The sequence below is a fragment of the Nycticebus coucang genome, chromosome 5 (genome assembly GCF_027406575.1).
Source record: "Nycticebus coucang isolate mNycCou1 chromosome 5, mNycCou1.pri, whole genome shotgun sequence".
In the NCBI taxonomy this organism is placed as follows: Eukaryota; Metazoa; Chordata; class Mammalia; order Primates; family Lorisidae; genus Nycticebus; species Nycticebus coucang.
Genome location: NC_069784.1, coordinates 44,784,700 through 44,796,816, shown reverse-complemented (window position 1 = coordinate 44,796,816; position 12,117 = coordinate 44,784,700). Strand labels below are relative to the sequence as shown.

At 41.3% G+C, this 12,117-nt stretch overlaps 2 protein-coding genes across 2 annotated transcripts in view; both read left to right on the top strand.

Moving 5' to 3' along the window:
- BCAS2 (BCAS2 pre-mRNA processing factor) overlaps positions 1–11,454 on the top strand; it is a 156,199-nt gene extending 144,745 nt beyond the window's left edge. The window contains exon 8 of the transcript XR_008380050.1: positions 11,407–11,454. The gene's annotated coding sequence lies outside the window, so the exon portion shown is untranslated. The remainder of the gene's footprint in view (positions 1–11,406) is intronic.
- Positions 1–12,117, top strand: part of TRIM33 (tripartite motif containing 33) — a 132,699-nt gene that overhangs the window by 68,652 nt on the left and 51,930 nt on the right.

Here is a 12,117-nt window from a genome sequence, read left to right as displayed (position 1 = left end):
ACATGAAGCGGTGTGAATTGTATTTGTTCCCGTTTTGATTTTTACTTCAAAATAAGATATGTGCAGTGTGCATAGGAATTTGTTCATAGTTTTTTTTTTTTTAAACTATAGTCCGACCCTCCAACAGTCTGAGGGACAGTGAATTGGCCCCCTGTTTAAAAAGTTTGAGGACGCCTGCTCCAGCCTCTGTGTATGTGGGTAGGGCCAGGCCCTAGCCACTGAGCTATGGGTGCCACACTTGATTAACTTTTTTCTTACTAGTTTGCATTTCTTTATTTATCTGGCAATTCAACTCCTTGGAAATTGGATCTATTGTTCCTAAATTTCATCAGTAACTTTTACCTCTAATACTACAGCTGCAGTTTCATACCATGAGTGACTAGGTAGCCATCCAAGAATTGAAATTTTATCGATTCAAACTGTTTCATCTTTCCTCTTCGCAAACCACATTTTTCAGTAAACCAGAGTCACTCTAGTGATCCTATAACAACTATAAAATTAGAGAACAACCCATGAGACCTACCCTCTCAACTTCTGACAGTTGTGAGATCACTTTTTTCCTAAGACTACATTAGTTATAATTGATATTTAGCTAGAATTTACAGAACTCAAAGCTATTTTAATCACAGTTCTGTTTATTACAGCAAACATACAGATAAAGGTCATCCAAGGGAAAGACACATGGCAGAGTACAGGAGAGTTCCAGATGTTGAGCTTCCAGTTGTCTTTTCTTAGTGGAGTCATGGATATGACTACCAGTGATGTGTGAAAAAGTACATAGAATATTCCAGTTACGGAAGCTCACCTAAGCCTTGGCATCCAGAATGTTCACTGGAATACGGTGTCACATAGATGTGGTTCACTACCCCACATGGCAGACTTCAGTCTCCAGGACAGATCTTCCTGAAGTTGGGATACTGTGTGACCCTGTAAATTTTAGTGCTAACATAGACTATTGGACTTGATTCAAAGTCCCCAGGTAAACAAATAGGTATCAGACAGGACAATTCAGGGACTGAGAAATTGCTTGCTGGGAACTGAAGGCAAAGGCTAAATCGCTCTTTGGGGCAAGGTTAAATTCTTTCCTGTATAATCTGTTAACTTCCACTTGCACTGTAGCAGCAGGGGACCCCTCTCCTTTCCCTCCCCAGTTGTAAACTTCTCTTACTTTTGAACATGCACCTTCTTAGAGCTGTAGGGCACCTCCCTTATCTGTTACGAGAGCCATTTAAAGTTACTCACTTGTGTATGTTACCTTTTTTTTTTTCTTTTTGAGACAGAATCTTGCTATGTCGCCCTTGGTAGAGTACTATGGCATCATAGCTCACAGCAACCTCAAACTCTTGGGCTTAAGTGATTCTCTTGCCTCAGCTTCCCGAGTAGCTGGGACTACAGGCACCCATCACAATGCCTGGCTATTTTTTTTGTTGCAGTTGTCATTGTTGTTTTAGCAGGCCCTGGTAGGGTTCAAACCTGCAACCCTCAGTGCATGTGGCCGGCGCTGTAACCACTGTACCGCAAGCACTAAGCCAGTGTGTATGTTATCTTAACTACCATGCTTACCTTCCCTTCCTTTTCCATTCCCCCTTCTTCCTCTGTCTGGACCTACGGCCTAGCTATTAGAACTAATTCTTTAAAAGTCTCCATTTCTTAGGCCGGGTACTTTGGTTCCCACCTGTTATCTTAGCACTCTTGAGAGTTTGAGTCAGGTACTTTGCTTGAGCTCAGGAGTTCAAGACCAGCCTGAGCAAGAGTGAGACCCTGTCTCTACAAAAACAGAAAAACTAGCCAGGTGTTGTGGCAGGTGTCTGTAGTCCTAGATAGTTGGAGGCTGAGGCAAGAGGATCTCAATCCCAAAAGTTTGAGATTGCTGTGAGCTATGACGCGAAGGCACTCTATCCAGGGCGACAGGTAAGAGTCTGTCTAAAAAGAAAAATAAGTCTCAATTTCTTGTATGCTTTATTGATGGGAAAGTCAGATTTTCTATCTGTTCTTGAGTCAATTATGTAATTGTAATAATTTATACATAGTATTTTCTTAGAAAATTATCTATTTGGTAGAGATTTAAAAACATTAGCTTTGACTTAAATAGCAGTGAGATTTTATGAAGATCTGTGGTTATATTTTTCTTGTTTATGTTTATTTGTAGCTGAGTTTTTTCCTTATTCTTTATTAGCTTGGCCATCGGCTTGTGGCTTTTATTATCCATTTTAGTGACCCAGTTCTTGAATTCATTTCTTTAAAAGTGTTGTAATTCTTTTTTTTTTTTAGAGACAGAGTCTCACTTTGTTGCTCTTGGTAGAGTGCTGTGGTGTCACAGCTCACAGCAACCTCCAGCTCTTGGGTTTAGGTGATTCTCTTGCCTCATCCTCCTGAGTAGCTGGGACTACAGGTGCCCACCAGAATGCCCGGCTATTTTTTTTGTCATAGTTTGGCCGGGGCCGGGTTTGAACCCGCCGCCCTCAGTATATGGGGCCGGTGCCCTACTCATTGAGCCAGAGGCGCCGCCCAAGTGTTGTAATTCTTATAGTTGTCTTTTATCTTAGTTTTTTTCCTTGCTTGCTTTTGTTATACTGTGTTTAGATTCTTACATTAAGTCTTATTTTATCAAAAATGTGAATTTTCTTCTGAAGATAAATTTAGCTTCATTTCATAATCATTGACTTAGACAGTCTATAGTTAAAGTTTTGGTTTTTCTTTATATATATTTATTATTATTTTTTTTAGAGACAGAGTCTCACTTTATTTCCCTTGGTATAGTGCCATGGCGTCACAGCTCATAGCAACCTCTAGCTCCTGGGCCTAGGTAATTCCCCTGCTTCGGTCTCCTGAGTAGCCGAGACTACAGGTGCCTGCCACAACACCTGGCCATTATTTTTGTTGCAGTTTGGCTGGGGCCGGGTTTGAACCCGCCACCCTTGGTACGTGGGGCCGGCACCCTACCCACTGAGCCACAGGCACCGTCCAGTTTTGGTTTTTCTTATACCAGTCCCACCCCATGCTTTTTTTTATTTTTAAAAGATAATTGCTACGTAGTATAGTGATAAAGATGAATTGTGGGTTTTTGTGTGTATATATCTTTTAAATGGAGAAAATATGCTACCACATTCATAAGGTGGTTGTGAGGACAGAGAATTTTACCTGTGAAGTGCTTAGCATGGTAAGAATTTAGTAACTTTGCAACTCAACACAGTTTCTTTTTTCTCTGTCTTTTCAAAAGTACTTCATTGAAGTCTCTGGTTTACTTGAAAGATGTTCTCAAAAGGGAAAGTAGGTATACAGTTGTATGAAATGTTATACCTAAAATATTAGGCTTCTAGCCAGACCATGGGGTTATTCCTCTCCCTCTAAAAATTCTATTCACAGTAAAAGAATAAAAATGATACAGACTTATAAAGACTAAGAATGGGAGAAGAGGATTAATAAGTTTTTCTTTTTTTTTTTTGAGACAGAGTCTCACTTTGTCACTCTTGATAGAGTGCTGTGGCGTCATAGCTCTTGGGCTCAAGTGATTCTCTTGCCTCAGCCTCCCGAGCAGCTGAGACTATAGGTGCCCACCACAACACCTGGTTATTTTTAGAGATGGGGACTTGGTCTAGCTCACGCTGGTCTGAACCTGTGAGCTCAGGCAATCCACCCGCCTTGGCCTCCCAAGTGCTGGAATTATAGGCATGAGCCACGGCGCCCAGTGTTTAAGAAGTTTTTTTTTTTTTTTTCTTGGAGACAGAGTCTCAAGCTGTTGTCCTGGGTAGAGTGCTGTGGCATCACAGCTCACAGCAACCTCAAACTCTTGGGCTTAAGCGATTCTCTTGCCTCAGCCTCCCAAGTAGCTGGGGCTAGAGGCACCTGCCACAGTGCCTGGCTTTTGTTGTTGTTGTTGCCGTTGTCATTGTTGCTTTAGCTGGCTCGGGCTGGGTTTGAACCTGCCAGCCTTGGTGTATATGGCCAGTGCCCTACCCACTGAGCTACAGGTGCTGCCCTTTAATGTTTTTTTTTTTTTTTTGTAGAGACAGAGTTTCACTTTATTGCCCTCGGTAGAGTGCCATAGTGTCACATAGCTCACAGCTCCAACAGCTCCACAGCTCCACAGCTCCACAGCTCCAAAGCTCCAACTCCTGGGCTTAGGCGATTCTCCTGCCTCAGCCTCCCGAGTAGCTGGGACTACAGGCGCCTGCCATAATGCCCAGCTATTTTTTTTGTTGCAGTTTGGCCGGGGCTGGGTTTGAACCCGCCACCCTCAGTATATGGAGCCGGCACCCTGCTCACTGAGCCACAGGCGCTGCCCCCTTTAATGTTTTTTAAAAGCAGGAAAATGAGTGAAAGATTTATTGGATTTGATGATTGACCTAACATTTTGGACCAACTAAGGCCGTGTAAAGGATATATAAAGAAAGCCATTCAGGTTATTTCTTAGAAATCTATAATAGCTCAGGACCTAGAGATGACAGAGATCATAAAAGTCAGGCTTATTCTCTAGATAGATAAATAAAATGAGAGAGGCCCTGGACTTGGGGATATCAGGTCCCTGTGGAGGGTGGTAGGGTGAGGTATTTATTAGGCTGACATCTGGGAGATAAAGTATGAATTTGCCCACTAAGCTGTGAAACCTACACTCCCTCTAGCTTGCTTCCAGATTGCCGGTAGTGATACTTTTTTCATTTTATTGCCCCTCAATACCTCCCTTTTAAGATTTTTTGAGACAGTCTCACTATGTCGCCCTCGGTAGAGTGCTGTGGCATCACAGCTCACAGCAACCTCAAACTCTTGGGCTTAAGCGATTCTCTTGCCTCAGCCTCCCAAGTAGCTGGGACTATAGGCTCCTGCTACAATGCCTGGCTATTTTTTGGTTGTAGTTGTCATTGTTGTTTAGCAGGCCTGGGAGGGGCTCGAACTCACCAGCCTCTGTGTATGTGGCCGGTGCCCTATTCACTGAGCTTTGGGCGCCGAGCTGCTTTTAGGATTTAGAGACTGTTTCATGTTCTGGAGAAAATTCAGAAATTCAGACAGACAACCAGAAAAAGAAAACAAAATCTTGGGAAAGTATCAGATAACTAATGCAAGAAATTTTTCGAAGACCTTAAAGTCACCAGGATGAAATGTTCCATTTATCATCCAGAATAATGATTGCTTAAAAAATAAAAACCCATATAGCATTATAAAATGACGGTACCCTATGGATTAAAATTAAGATCAACAAAGTTTCCAGAAAATAGATTAAGTGACCAGCAATGAAATGGAAATCAAAATGTGGTTGTTCAATATAGCAGTACCAGAAGCTAAGAGATAGTGGAACAAGGTCTTCAGAAGTTGGGAGGTGTGGGGCAGTGCCCGTGGCTCAAAGGAGTAGGGCGCCGGCCCCATATGCAGGAGGTGGTGGGTTCAAGCCCAGCCCCAGTCAAAAACTGCAAAACAAACCAAAAAAAAAAAGTTGGGAGGTGAGGAGAAAAGATTTTTTTCTTTTTGGGGTTTTTGGCGGGGGCCGGGTTTGAACCTGCCACCTCTGGCATATGGGGCCGGTGCCCTACTCCTTTGAGCCACAGGCCCCGCCCAGGGAAAAGATTTTTGACTTAGCATTTTGTAGCTAAATTATAAATCAATGTTGGGGATAAGATACAGATATTTTTTTCAGCTTGCAAGAATTCAGAAAATTTGTTTCCTATGCATTTCTTTCTGGAAACTCTTAGAGAATGTGATCTATCAAAATAAGTTATTAATCAAGAGAGTAGAAGACAAGGGAATGCCAAGAATGACAGTGGTTTAGTAGCTAGTTTAGACTGAAACATGTAAACTGAGGACCCTCTGAAGGAGGTCTCCAGGAGAAAAGGGAATGACATCTATGAATTTCTTTATGTTAGGTCATTTGAAAAATAATGTTGACAAGTTTGACATGTGATAGTTCATGAGAAACATTAGAGATTGTCAGCCTGGGGCAAGATGGAACCTACACATTTGGAGAGAGTGTGTTTCTCCTGACATGGTCATTGTAGGGTGACACCGTTCTTACTATTAAGTCCGTGTCTGGAGTGAACATGATGTTGACTAGTTGGAACTAGAATTTCTTTTCCATTGACCAAGTTATCAGAGAAAGAACTAAACTCACTTTACTTTTGCCATCACCATTTGTATACTCTTTGTCATCATTGGCCTTGAATCTACTAGGGTTAGTATTAATTATGTCCTTTACCTGTCAGCCAAGAAATACTCCATACTCCCAGGCATCCCCTCATCTGTCATACTTTAATTCCCATAAGGCTGTTCATGTGCCTGATTCTGTCCCTCTCTGCCACTTTGTTCTCTGGAATTCGTGGTTTGTCATCAGAATCTGTATCCCTAACCCCTCCCTTTGACCTTTTTCTGTGCCTTTGCTGTAATGGACACTGCTTGCTCTGTAGCTGTGTTAATTAGTGACAGTTTTTTCTTTCATATCTCATGTATTATTGAGTCTGGAGGTATGAGTTAGGTCTTGTCTTTACTGAAAAGAGAGGAGAATGATTTGTTTTTTACACTATTCTTTGCTCCCTTAATTCCTAGCAATTTATTGTACATAAATTTGATTCTTCAGACCCCCTAGTCTTTGTGTTCTTTGAACTCCTTTGCAACATTCTTGTTCTTTACATTGCTGCAGCCACTCACGCTTGATCATATACTAGACCATGTCTTTCCAATAATTGGTTCAATTTTAAGCATTCCTCTCTGTGACATCTCTTATCATCCAGCTCATTCTGTTTATTACCAGACTTCTTCAATTATTCAGCCACACAGTAACTTCTGTTTTAATCCATTGATCCTATTACCCTTTCACTTTACCTTATCTCTTTGTGTTCTCCCTTAACTTTCCAAGTTTAATGTTGTGGCTAATCATTCCTTGCATTTAGCTTTGACTCCCATATCCCACTTTTTGAACTTGCTTGGCAAAACCACAATTCTCATTAAACCTAACTTCCCTCTGTCGTGCTTTGTTTATCCAACTGAACATGGCAGGAAAAAACACACGGTTGGCAGCTCCCATAGCTCAGTGGGTGGGGCACCAGCCACATACATCCAAGCTGGTGGGTTTGAACCCAGCCTGGGCCAGCTAAACAGCAATGAGAACTGCAACAACAGCAGCAACAACAAAAATAGCCGGGTGTTGTGGCAGGTGCCTGTGGTCCCAGCTACTTGGGAGGCTGAGGCTTAAACTCACTTAAGCCCAAGAGTTTGAGGTTGCTGTGAGCTGTGACGTCACCGCACTCTACTGAGGGTAACGTAGTGAGACTCTGTCTCAAACAAACAAACAAACAAAAAAAACACATGCCGTCATGATACCAACTGGTCTCATTCTCAACTCATGACCACTTCCCTCAAGGAGACCTTTAATGTTGTCTAAAAATCATATTGTACATTCAGATCTTTCCTTCCTCTCTTAAATGTTAAATATTTCATCTTTCATTTTCATTCCCAGATATTGACATTGCTTCTTACTTCATTGAGAAAATTGAAACAATCAAAACAGAATTTACAGATTGCTTCTATCACATCTATTTCTCTACCAAAGCGCCTGCACCCACATTTTTGTCCTTTCCTATGCAAAGGCTGAATTTTATGCCCCTCACATAGACAAAGACATTGCATCTGAAATTTGCCCTTCTGTCTGCCAAATTGTTAGTTTTTCATTTTCTGACAATTCCCATCAGTATTTGAATATGCTGCTATTTTTCTTCCATCTTTAAAAATGAAAGAAAACACAAGTCCTCTTTTTTTGAGACAGAGTCTCATCATGTTGCCCTCAGAGTACAGCTCACAGCAACCTCAAACTCTTGGACTTAAGTGATTCTCTTGCCTCAGCCTCCCAAGTAGCTGGGACTACAGGTTCCTGCCACAACGCCTGGCTGGTTTTTTTGTTGCAGTTGTCATTGTTGTTTTAGCAGGCCTGGGTGGGTTCAAACCTACCAGCCTCAGTGTATGTGGCAGCTGCCCTACTCACTGAGCAATGGGCACCACCCTGGGGACTGCAGCTTTAATACATTCTGTTTTCTTTACAACCAGAAGACCACATGGTTTTCGTTTACTTGCTACCAGATGATTACTTCTCAGTCTCATTTGCTTATTTTCTTGCTGCTTCAATGTTGGACATGCCGGGGTCCCCACCAGGGGTGGGGAAACTATTCATGTTGAAAGGTTACATTAATTTGGCTGTAATCAAATACAGCCGCATCCAAGGAACTTAAAATTAAGATATACTTAAAAATGTACATTATTTTGCAAAAATCTAACTACTATGTACTCAGTAATTTCCAAAAATGAGAACTGTTAATTTTAATGACTTCGTTATGTGTGCTTTTTGTTGGAAAACATTTGCATATTTGGTTGCAGCCTGGAGGTCTGCATTTGCACTTGACCCTCTAGGTGGGTATCAGTCATCTGGGACCTTAATCACATCTTGATTTGGGTTAGGCAGGACAGTGTAGATTGATAGCAATGAGTGATTGAAAAGCAAGAAAACATTTTGATCATTCTTATCATCAGACAGTGACTTAAATGTCATCTACTGAGAGCTCAATCGAGTCCATCTATAGTTCTTTAGGTACCTTGGTGATAACAGCTAGGTGAAGCTAAAATGCTAATTGGAGTGTGATACCATGATTCTTTTTTTTGTTTGTTTTGTTTTTAAATTTATTTTTTTGAGCCAGAGCCTCAAGCTGTTGCCCTGGGTAGAGTGATGTGGCATCACAGCTCACAGCAACCTCCAACTCCTGGGCTCAAGCAATTCTCCTGCTTCCGCCTCCCAAGTAGCTGGGACTACAGGCGCCCGCCACAACACCCGGCTGTTTTTTGGTTGCAGCCGTCATTGTGTTTGGCGGGCCTGGGCTGGATTCGAACCTGCCAGTTCAGGTGTATGTGGCTGGCGCCTTAGCCACTTGAGCCACAGGCGCCAAGCCAATACCATGATTCTTAAAGTCAATGAACCTTTCGTTGTATTCTTCAACTAACAGGTCTATAATAGCTGTGTATTCTTCAAATGATTTGAGTGTATCATCTTGCTCACCAGTGACCTTTGCTAACTGGGGAAAGTGTTCATCTGAAATTTCCTTTTAAAGAAGAAGTGTTTTGAAAAAAGATAACTTATTTCCAAATGTTTGGGGTTTTTGGCACATGTCATATATAGATTTAGTTTTACCTTGCAAAGAAATATTCAAGTCATTTTAATACGACATATTACACAGAAATGCTGCATTCCTATAGAAATCTTTTATTAGTAATTCACATTGTTGATTCTATTCTTCATAAAATTTGACATCTGTTCTCACAGAGATAATTTTGTCTAGCACCTGCCCATGCATAGTCAGTGTACTTTAGATGGTGTGGCAAATCCATACTGAACACCTCATAATTCCACATTAGCAGGTTCCAGAACTGTGGATGCTCTGTTGTATTTGTGCCAAAATAGTTAACGGTACTTAACAACTAGTTGCAAAACGTCACTTAAAATAGTAGCTTTAGAATGGAGATTTTGCTGATGTAAAATACAATGAAAAGAAATGAGAGCATCTGGATCTGTTAATACTTTATCTGTGCATTAAGCCCTTCATGTTTTCCTGTCACAGAAGGTACACCATCTGTACATATACTCACTAAATTTACCAAATTCAGTCCAACTTCTTGACATTTATCTTGAAAGTTGTGGAAGATACCTTTCCCCCATGTTCTGTTGATATGAGTGCCCAAAGTGAGTAATTTTTTGTAGCAAAGAAAATCTTCTGTTATGACCCAAGTGAAGTATAAAGCTGCACTGAGTTAGTAGAGTCAGTTCATCCATCCAAAGTGATTGAATAATGTATATTTTCCTTTTGAAGTAGTGCTTGAATTTGTTCTGTTAAGTTAAAAGCTGATTCATGCTGCTGATCAGTTACGGTTCTTGAAAGAGGCAATTGTTTGTATTTTGAAACCCTTATCAGCATCCTACAGCTTTGACAATGCATTCTGGCACAATTTCTTTCTGATGGCATCCTATTCTTTTTCTCCCTCTCCTCCCCTCCCCTCCCCTTGTCTCATGGTGTCACCCTCAGTAGAGTGCCATAGCATCACAGCTCACAGCAACCTCAAACTCTTGGGCTCAAACGATTCTCTTGCCTCAGCCTCCCAAGTAGCTGGCATTACAGGTGCCCGCCACAACATCTGGCTATTTTTTTGTTGTTGTTGTTTAGCTGGCTCAGGCCGGGTTTGAACCCGCCAACTTCGGTTTATGTGGCTGGTGCCATAACCACTGTGCTACGGGCTCCAAGCCTGAAGGCTTCCTTTTCTTTCTGAATTTGTAAAGTACTTTATAAGTTACTTCAGTGACATTATTTCCAGGGTTTGTAGCTGCTTGATTTCATTTTTTAATTTGTGCAATACAAGCTTTATGCCTTTCTCTCTAAGTTATTTGTGGTCCTTATGAGTGTTACAGTGATGATAGGCATTGAATTTCTTTGGTGTTTTTATTGTAGCATCACAAAGCATGCAAATCATCTTATCTTTAGCAAAAACAAGATAGTATTGTAGTTCTCGATCCTCCCACTGAAGAATCTGTTTTCTTCCTTTAGCATTCTGTTGGTCTTTTTGACATGATGGGCTGTTAAACAATTAAAAAACATCATCAAGCTGGGCATGGTGGCTCAGGATTACATGCCTGTAATCCTAGCACTCTGGGAGGCTGAGATGGGCAGATTGCCTGAGCTCAGGAGTTGGAGACCAGCCTGAGCAAGAGGGAGACCCCATCTCTAAAAAATAGCTGGGCATTGTGGTGGGCGCCGTTAGTTCCAGCTACTTAGGAGGCTGAGGCAAGAGGATTGCTTGAGCCCAAGAGTCTGAGATTGTTGTGAGCTATGACATTACAGCACTCTACCATGGACAACAAAGTGAGATTGTGTCTCAAAAAGAAAAAAAAGAAGAACGATATCATCGAAGTATGCAACTATTCACAAATTCCACTTCTAACAGAAACACAGTGTACTGGCTTCAAAAGCTAATTAGCAGACTGGTGTATTTGACCTCCATAAACTCTAGCTGATCAGCCTCATGCGGTAGTAGTGCTAGGCAAGCAGGGGAAAAGTTAGAAGTAAATCATTGGTGTAACAGCCATCAATTTAGCCCTTATTGCTTAGTCATATTCTAATTGTGCCGGTTAATCTGGGAGGATTATTTATATAGAAGCTGAATAAATAAGTATTAATAAAAATAAAAGGGGGCTGGACTCAAGTGGCTCATGCCTGTAATCCTAGCACTCTGAGAGGGCAAGTTGTATGGTTTGATTGAGCTCATGGGTTTCAGACCAGGCTGAGCAAGAACCCGTTTCTAATTCGTAGTTGGGCGTTGTGTTGGTTCCCTTACAGTCCCAGCTACTGAGGAGGCTAAGGCAAGAGGATTGGTTGAGCCCAAGAGTTTAAGGTTGCTGTGAGCTATAATGCCCCCGCACTCTACTGGGGGCAAGAAAATGAGACTGTCTCAAAAAATAAAAAATAAATATAGGGTTCTATAAAATTTAGGTACATTTACAAGGCCACACTTAAGGCCATAGATTACACATCCCTGTTTTACATCATTATCTAAACTAGGCTTAAACACATGGTATTTAGTGTTTGTACTTTTTAATGTGTGGCCCAAGACAGTTCTTATTCTTCCAGTGTGGCACAGAGAAACCGAAAGGTTGGATACCTTAAAAGGGAGGTAGTAGCAGAAGCATGGACACAATTCAGGAAATGACTGCAGTAATCCAGGCAAGAAATGATGGTGACTGAGACCAGGCTACAAGCTAAGGAGGTAGTAAGTGATGGGATTTGGCAGTATATTTTGAAGGTAGAGCCAAAATTATTTTGATAAATTTGGATTTGGGTGTGAGAAAAGAGCAGATTCAAGGATGGCAGCAGAATTTTTTGCAGCTGAAAAACTGCAGTTGCCACAAAGTGAGCTGGGGCATGGCTGCCAGTGAAAAAGGTTCAGAGAAGATAAATAGCAGTTTAGCTTTAGTTGTCCAAATTTGTATTTCTAGTTTATAGCTCACTCAGCTTTCAGATTTGTCTGTCCTATGGAGGTTGTTGATATTTCTCACTTGAATGTTCAAATATAACGTATCACATGCTCTTGTGTAAGCTTGGTTTA